Source organism: Kogia breviceps, chromosome 3 (assembly GCF_026419965.1).
Source record: "Kogia breviceps isolate mKogBre1 chromosome 3, mKogBre1 haplotype 1, whole genome shotgun sequence".
In the NCBI taxonomy this organism is placed as follows: domain Eukaryota; kingdom Metazoa; phylum Chordata; class Mammalia; order Artiodactyla; family Physeteridae; genus Kogia; species Kogia breviceps.
Window position 1 is genome coordinate 113,212,063 of NC_081312.1, and position 9,339 is coordinate 113,221,401.

Here is a 9,339-nt window from a genome sequence, read left to right on the forward strand (position 1 = left end):
CAGCCTTTAGAACTTCAGCTAGGACTGTTGCAGAACACCTACAAGTGGCATGGCCAAGGGGCTGCTTAGCAACCCTGAAGTATGATGGCAGAGTTTCAGTGGAAAACACCCTGAGAGAGAGAGATGGGGACACTCATGAGAACCGTGTCACCTCACGTGACAACTCAAAAGTTACACAGCACCACTTCCACCATCCTTACAAAGGCCCACTCAAGTTCAAGGGGAGGGGACAAAGCATCAACCTCTTGCCAAGAGAATGGAAACATTCTGGATGAGCAGGTGAGATGGGAAAAATTGTTGTGGTCATTTGGGGGAAGATTCACACACCCCCATATGCAAAATACACTCACCCCTCTCCCATCCTACCCCCAAAGTCTCATCCTATTTCAGCATTATGTTCAGGCTCAAAGTCCAGGATTGCATCATCTAAGTCAAGTGCAGGTGCATGCAGATGGGCTTCCTCCTGTGGATCCTCAGATACAGTTTCTTGAGCAGTTTCTCTCAATTGGAAGATCAGTGAACTCAAAAGAGACATTATCTCCACCCAGTTCCCAACACCCAAGAGAAAATGGTGGGACAGCATGGGAGCACCGCTGTCGACACTCCCTATTTCAAAAGGAGGGCAAGCACATCGCAGTCCCTTTCCGTAGCAGTTCTGAAGTCCAGCCTGGTGCATGTGGCCAGTCCCATTAGACTCAGCCCTGCTGCCTGGGAATGATTCTCCCTGGGCTGCCTCCAGACCCAAAGAGGCTTGCTGATGGTTGTAATCCACTCTTAATGGAAAGGGAAGCAAGATTCAATCAAGTGCCCTTTCCTTTGGAGAGGATATCCTGATATGCCCCAGACCACTGGACTCCTAAAAGCTTCACTGATGTAATGTTTCCTTGATTCATCCCGGGGCTTATCTCCCACCCTGTAGAGTGCAGATACTGTACTAAGACCTCTTCTTCCTCGTCTGGTCTGATTAACTGAATGCCATGGACACAGCGGGTCAATGCAGGTTCTGAGGAGGGTGTGTACAGTCCAGGCCCTTTGGGGCTACACTGTAACAGAGTGGGAGAGTTAACATAGCCCTGGGGAAGACTGAGCATAAGTGGGTACTGGTGTCTGTCACACATGAATGTGAACTGGGTCTCCTTTCTAAAGGGATGGAAAAGAAAGCACTTGCCAGCTCAACAGTCATACATCTTGTATCTGAACATTGTTAATCTGACACAGCAGTGCGTTTGGGGCTAATTATTGGTTATGACTGTGGTAGTCCACTGTCATGTGACAGGACCCAATCTAAATTCTGTAAGGGCCAGACTGATGACTTACAAGGGGATATAATGGGGTCTTTAAAAGTGTTTCACTAAAATATTCCGTTCTCACTGGGTTACAACATTGCTGTTGATTTACTATCTTGCCTGGGGAGAGGGAGGCAGTTTCACAGTATAACGTGTCTTCCTATGACAGTTCTCTATCCCACTGGCCAAGGACCAGGTTTCATCCATTCCAAATGTACATTCAGGGACAGGGGAAATAATCACTGGTTGACCGCAAGGGCCCACTGGGTCCACTGTGAACCAAACATGAATCAGGACTCCATTTATTACATGAACTCCACCCCCTTCACTCTTAAAGAAGGACCAGGATAACACGCTGGGTCCTCAGCAACAATATCAACTTGGATCCTGTGTGCAGCAGGTAAATTGATTAATGATTAATCATTCTCAGCATTTTTATTATCTTTCTCCATTGCATCCATAACACTCAGCAACAGCCATTGAATTTCTTTGCCTTATAATTTCTATTTCCCTGTTTCTTTCAAATGACTGAGATACTGCACTACCAGTGAAAGTTTTAACCATTACCCTTTTCGGATGCCAGGGGCATGGGGTTCTTGTAGCTGGCAGGTGATGCAAGTCTAAAATCCTATAGGATTTTAGATTCCTAGGATTTCTGATTCCTAGGACTATTCCTGGCACCAGCTGTCTTAGTTTGCGTTCTTGGGAACCCAAACTAAGATGTGTGGAGATGTCTGGGCAGAAGGTTCATTGGGAGGTGCCCTCAGGAACACTGATGGAGTGAGAGAAGCAGGGCTGGGCACAGGGAGATACGGACCTCTGCTACATTTGTAACAGGGGCTCAAATGATCCCATAGGGAACTTTGGAGCTGGAATGCTCCTTCAAAGTTGAGGCAAGGCCTTGGAGTATCATTGTCTGCGAGCTGCTCTGGGAAAGGGGTGTAATCTCAAGAGTCAGTTCTCTTCTGTTGAGGGTGAGGCTGGGGATGGGCTCAGCTGTGAGTCAGCCAATGCTGCTCATGGCAGCTGGGGACATGAGGGCCGTGAGGGGCATCAGCGTGGCACACCGCAGCATCCACTGCATGCCTCAGACCTAGATCTTGCAACACGAAATTCCCAGTCTCCTCCCTCTCCCACATTTTTTACTCTGGAGGCTTACCCATCTCAGTAAAGGGCACCAGTATCCACTAATGTCTGACATCAAAACCTCAAAGTCATCCTTGTTTCCTCAGTTTTGCTCTCCACCCAGTCCAATGCAACCACAAATACCATTCGTTCTGCCTCCAAATTAAGTCTCTGATCTGTCCACTTCTTCCTGTCTCGCTGGCCACCACTGTGTGCTAAGTCACAGACCTCGCACCAGGACTCCACAAAAGCTTCCCCCGACCTCCCTCCCTCCACACCGTGACTCTCTCCGCACGCTAGTCTGAGTAAGATTTCAGAAACATAAATCATGGCCTTCCCCACTTAAAACCTTTCACTCACCCCTGGAGTTTTCTCATCTCAAGCCCTGTGTGATCCAGCTCCTTCTGTCCTCTCCCACCCACCGTACACACACACACACACACACACACACCCCAGCCACATACTCCCCTTTCTGTCCAAATCCTCCACCCTTGTCCCCACCCTTGGGGGGGGACACCCCTCCCGTTGCAATGTTGCACCTGCCCCCAGTTCTTCCCGTGGCTGGTTATCTGCATCCTTTGTGTCACAGCTAAAATGTTATTCCTTAGACAGATGTTCCCTCCCGGGCCCAGCAGCCATCTTTCCTCCCTCCTCAATACTTGTCATAACCTATCACTATTTTGTTAACTTTTTTACTTACATATTGTCTGTTTTCCCATTTAGAAAGCGAATTCCAACAGGGCAGAAAACAGGTCCCTCTTGGGTATGGCTGGATCCCTGGTTCCCAGCACATGCATGTCCTAAGTGAGTATGCCTATCCATTGTTGGTTACAACTTATCTTGTTTCTTTACAGATAAGTTCACGATTGTACCAGAAGATGTTTATACTGGATAAGAAAAGTGCACTCTAACTTCAATGATTCTTTTGTATATGGCTTAAATGATACAAATATTTGGACAACTAGCTGTAAGTCAATGAGAACAAGATGTTGGCTGTTTTTCAAATTCTCCACCTTGTCAACCACCCCTTGCCAACAGAGACAGGTATTTTCAGGTGGTTTCCATGGTGATCTAGAAGCTGTTTTCTCTCCTTTTCATTTTATCTTTTAAAGAGGAGATTGACAGATCAGGAGGCCGAGAAAGTCCCTGGTTTGCTGAGGATTTTGTAAAGCTTGTTGTGGTGCCACCATCTGGTGTTTCTGGAATAAAAGTTTAACCACAGGGTTTATGGACTTATAAGGACAAATCCCTGTGCCTGGCTGGGTTCTAGTGTGACAGAAGTGCTCGCTGTGGGATTCCCGTGACCAGGACCACTCTTACCACCCACCCCCCATGCGCTATGAAATTTTCATCCCCTTGGCTTTGAAGCCCTTCTCAGAAAAACCACCCCTTTAAGATCCTAAGCAGCTTCAGCATTGTAGGGTATAGCATTCAAAAATGACCAAGAAATTAGAAGGTTTTCCTCCTGGAATTTCTTAACACTGGGATTTCCCTTGGAAAAGACTAGATACTCAGGTCTGAGGAATCCATCCCACTGTAAGAAAAATGTAAATGACGCAGTTAATCAAAGGATCCCTTGGTAGACAGAGCCCAGTGGAGCCAAAGCAAAACTCTTTTCTGGCAGAGCTATGAGAAGGACCAGCACACTACCAGGGCTGCCTGGAGACCTGCCCAGTTACTGATATTTATCTACTACAGTCCAGTGCACAGAACTTATGCACACAGACGTGGTCAGCTTACATGAGGCTCAGGGAAAATGGGCGTGTCCCTCCAGTTTCCAACAGGCTCCTTCCTACTTCTTCCATAATCTGTCTCTCCTTATCTCTCTCTCTTATTCATGCTTTCCACCTTGCTATCTCACTTTCTGTCTCCTTCTTGGGCTAGTATTTATTTATTCTCTTTCTCCCTCCCTATATCCATCTCTCCTTTTCTCTTCCATCCCTTTCCATGGCCTGGATTTTTTTCCCACTCTCTCCAATTTTGGATGATTTTCTACTTCTGACTTTGGACCTAGTGTCCATGTAGGAACTTCCACGAAGGGCCCACTCATAGGTCCCCAAGGAATGACGAGCTCCTCTAGGGGCTGAATTTCCACTGAGCCTTTAGATGACTAAGTGCCCTTTAAAAATTCACTCTCAAACCACTCACCCAGGATCCTTGCAAACTAACTGCTCTTTAGAGGTTTTAGAGGTCTCTGGGGTCTCACTTCCAGCTTAATTCTGTGTGTGCCAATCACACATTCAGCAATCCTTTGGCTAACGATGTATATCCAGCTATTGGCTTTCTTATCACTGAGGTTAGTTTTAATGTGCCAGTTGATAGTTATAAAACAGCATTCTGGAAGTTCTGTCCAAGGATTGCTATGTATTAACACATCATTAAAATAGTGTATTGAAAAGTCAACATACGATTGTAATTGTTGACCTATCAAATACTGAAAGATTTGCAAACCTCGCTGGAAGCCAAATGCCGTGTTATTAAACTGGGATACAGTAAAGGGTAGAGAGCCTGTTGCAAGTGTTAAACCAACAGGGTTGGTTTGATGTGTTAATGTTTTTTGCCAGTATTTATTTTTACAAAATAAGTATGTAATATATCCACACATATTACATTGTGATATATTCCATTTTTATTCTATTAGGTGTATACCTAATGGACATACACACACACATATAATGCGTGCATGTGAAGTGTGACCACAGGGTAACTTGGGACAATCTATTGTGGCCTATGTAATGGCCTGAGAGCAATTCAGCAACACCCCTGCATCCACATGACTCAGGACAGGGGATCCCAAGGCAGCTGCATCACCCATCTGAATGTATAAGTTATGGTATATAAAATTTATTCGTATCATGACTCATATATTAAACAATCATTTTACAACATAAGCCAATAAATTTTTATTGAGCAGTGTGGTCTATGCAGGGTGGAGGGAAAGATGAATGATGCACAGTCCCCTGTCCTCAGAGAATCATAACAATATGTCGCAGTACCTTCTTTTGGCAAAAAGAGGCTTTGCCCAAATGTGGAAAAATATTTAAGTCAGTTCAAAACTATTAGGGCTGTTGGCTCTGAATTCAGGGTAAACAAACCTCTGCCCAAGGAGAAATCAGATCCTCTGTCTTTCAGATGGGTCTAACTCAGCAAAGCCAAGTTCTCAAAATTGGAGTGCCTCCCTCATAAGCTCCCTCAAAAGCATTCTGTGACTCTGACATTGCGTTGACCACACTTCATAACGACGTCACCTGGGCTTCCCAAGCATATTAGGGGTTGAACAATATTGAATAGTCCTGGGTGGTTTTCTCTGTCCAGACCAAGTTCCCTGGCCATGGTGATGGATATCTGTCTACACACAGCCAGTCGCAGCTATGAGCTGGACTCTCACACGGCTATTTTAGGATTTTCAGAGAGATAAATCAAAGAGTAACATACATTTTAAAGAAACAGTAAGTCATCAGCAAAATCAAGTAGATAAGAAAAAGAAACAACAAGAAAACTCAGAACTGACAAGCAAAGTCAAAAATGAAAATGAAAAACTCAAAACACTGGATGAACTCTGGAGATAAAGAATCAAACAGAGGATTCATCATTGGAAGCTCGGATTGAAGAATTTTAGCCAAAAAGCAGTATAGAGAAACAAAGGAATTTTTAAATGAAATTTTTGAAAGTTAAGAAAGAGTGAAATACATTGAAAGGTATCCACTTTTGTCTAATAGGGGCTCCAGAGACAAGAACAGAAGAAATAGCAGAGGAGCCATATTTGAAGAGATAATAGCTGAGAATGTCCAAGAATTGAAGAAAGACATGAGTCCTTATATCAAAAGGCACCACAAATAGTGAACAGAATAGAAAGAAATCCATGCCTCACACATAGTGGTGAAACTGCAGAGACCAAGGATGAAGAGGAAATCTTAGAAGCAACCAAATAGAAAAGAGAGATAACCCCAAAGGAACAACAGTTACCTGATAGCAGATGCCAGGAGGAAATGGAGCCATATCTCTAAAGGGCTGAGAGCAGCCAGGGTGACTTCACTGTTGTTCAGTCCTCCATTAGGGTCCCATGGGATACACGGTGGGAAGCCAATGCTGTCCTTCTTCAGAGTCTCCCATAATTAACAGGGATCCATCTTCATGTTCCTGGCCCCCCCATCCATCCATTCATACAAAAGCCAGAAACCTGAGAATCAGCCCAGAGACAGAACATCCCCAAGGCTTGTCACTTTCTGTCTTTAAAACTCTCTTTAGGGCTTCCCTGGTGGCGCAGTGGTTGAGAATCTGCCTGCTAATGCAGGGGACACGGGTTCGAGCCCTGGTCTGGGAGGATCCCACATGCCCCGGAGCAACTAGGCCCGTGAGCCACAACTACTGAGCCTGCGCGTCTGGAGCCTGTGCTCCGCAACAAGAGAGGCCGCGATAGTGAGAGGCCCACGCACCGCGATGAAGAGTGGCCCCTGCTTGCCGCAACTAGAGAAAGCCCTCACATAGAAAACGAAGACCCAACGCAGCAAAAATACATAAATAAATTAATTAACTCCTACCCCCAACATCTTCTTTTAAAAAAAACAAAAAACTGTCTTTAGTCTGTCCCTCTCTCCCACCCCTGTGGGGTACTGTTCTGCTTCAGGCCCATGGCAGCAGCCTCCAGCCGCCACACCAATACTAAAGTGACCTTTGGAAGACCACTGTCTAATAAGGGCTCCCTTTATTGCTTCCCTGCTCAAAGCCCATCCCTCAGTTTCACAGCAGCCTGGTCTCTCTGTTCCCCTCCTGCACCCTGCCCGGGCCTGTCTGTGGACCCCCAACTGTCCAAGTCAGGAGTCTGCAAACTACGGTCCACCAGCCAATTCCTTCCCACCGCCTGTTGTTATAAATAAAGTTTACTTGGAACAAGCCAAGCCCACCTGTTTGTGTACCTCTTGCGGTTGCTTGTGCACTGCAGACAGAGCCCAGTAGGAGGACTGGACGGTCTGCAAAGCCTAAAATACATAACATGCGACTCTTCGCAGAAAATATCTGCCAGCCCCACTCTAAGTGCTCTGAAATCTCCAGCCTTTCCACAGGCTGTCCCCTCAGCCTGAACTGCCTCTCCTCTGTCTGCACATTTGCGTGGCCCCATGCCTTTGCCCCCCGTGTGGCCGCTCTGCGTTGGCCACTCTGCTCGGATCCCAGCATTCCATCCGGCAGCCACATCATCTCCCCACGAGGCCGCGAGCTGCTGCGGGTTTGGTTCTGGGCCTCCCTGGGCTCAGCTCCCAGCCCAGGGGGACACTGGGTGGGCGAGAACCCACTGGCAGAGGAGAGAGTGCATGAGAGAGAGGACAGTCATTCCAGGGACGGGCTGCTGGCATCTGTCACTGTGGCACTGTGAGCTCAGGGTTCAGGAAGGTACTGGGCCTGTGTCTCTGTCACACCAGGTGGGTCTCTGGTCACTTCCACTGGCTGAAACACTCGGGCCCTCCAGGCTCCTGGGTCAGCGATGGTGCCTCCTTTTCTCTGTCCTGTTCTTAATTACACAGTGGGAAATGTGTCTGAGCTTGGACTATGAGGGTCACCAGTCCAAGGGTGGCTCCTGAGATTACAGTTTCCCCCCCCAAGTAACACCTACCTCATCCTTGCAGACTCCAGTGGAGGCAGCTTCCTGTAGACCTTTAACTGAGATGAGACAGGGTTAAAGATGGTTAAAGAAAGCAAGCCTTGTTCCCTCACAGATGCTGCCTATTTCCGTTCTCTTGCAGCCTGTTCGGACGTGCCCTCTGCCCAGCCCCTGGCTGTGGGTTGGTGCCCAGCGACGCCACACCACTGCTCTTAGCACAAGCTTCTAGGTAACGCTAGGTACAATACTTACAATTATCCTGACTCCTAAGAATCTCACGCGATATATTTTTACCTCCACATAAGTTGATCGTTTCGTGAGGCATAATAATTCCAGGCAGGGGCACAACTTCTCACCTGTGCCCTTGAGTGCTGCCCCCCTATTCCTCTGCCCAAACACACTCCTGCCCTGTGTGCTCTGCCTCATGGCCCTCCAGGCACCACAACCACCCCTTCCGCTTTCCAGTCTCTCAAAGGCCACAGCCTGGCAGGCGCTGGGCAAGGCTGGGGCATGGCCCCAGGTCCCCCCATTCAAGGCACAGCTGGGGAGTGACTTGAGGACTGTGCCTGTCCATGAAGGATGTCCAGGCTACCAGAGCTGAGGTGCAGTGCCCACGGAGGCCAGAGAGCCGTGTGCCTCAGTGTGAGACATGTATTAGCCTTGTCTTTTCTGTTTTCCAGTGCTTTGACATCTGGGGTCTTGCTGAGCCTGGAGGTCCTGCCCCTCCCAGGGCTAGCCAATTCCTAGACTAGTCTGAGAGCATGCTCCTCACGTGCAAACCAACCTGTCCAGAGCCCACACCCCCAGCCACCTCCTCTATCAGGCTCTCACACTCAGGGCCACTCTCCACCAGCCCTAAAACCCAGGGCCAGGCACTAGAAAACTAGGGACAGCCCTTAGACACTCCCAGCTGAAATTATTTTAACCAGTGAATCCTAAGCCTGCTTACCCTGCCTCTCCTGTTCCTTCCTACAGAAACCACAATAAAGGGTTTTGCCAAAAAAAAAAAAAAAGGCTTATCCCTTATCTGCCCCCCCACACCCTCTGCCTCCTGACCAGCCCTGGTGCTTCCCATGTAGCCCTGAGTGGCATAGCCTGCTCCCTCCTCTTGTGACCTTGTGAGTCACAAGTTATCTTGTCATTGGCAATCGTCTCCTAATCTGTCGACCTTGCTGTACCTCATGTATTCTGGGAATACACTATATTTTACCACAGGACATGAAGAGGAAAGTGGTCCTGACTCTTGGGAGGATGAAGACAGGACCCACGGGTAGACAATCAGAGCCTGTTTGCCTGGTTCCATGGAAGGGAAGTAGAAGCGTCAAGGGCTTG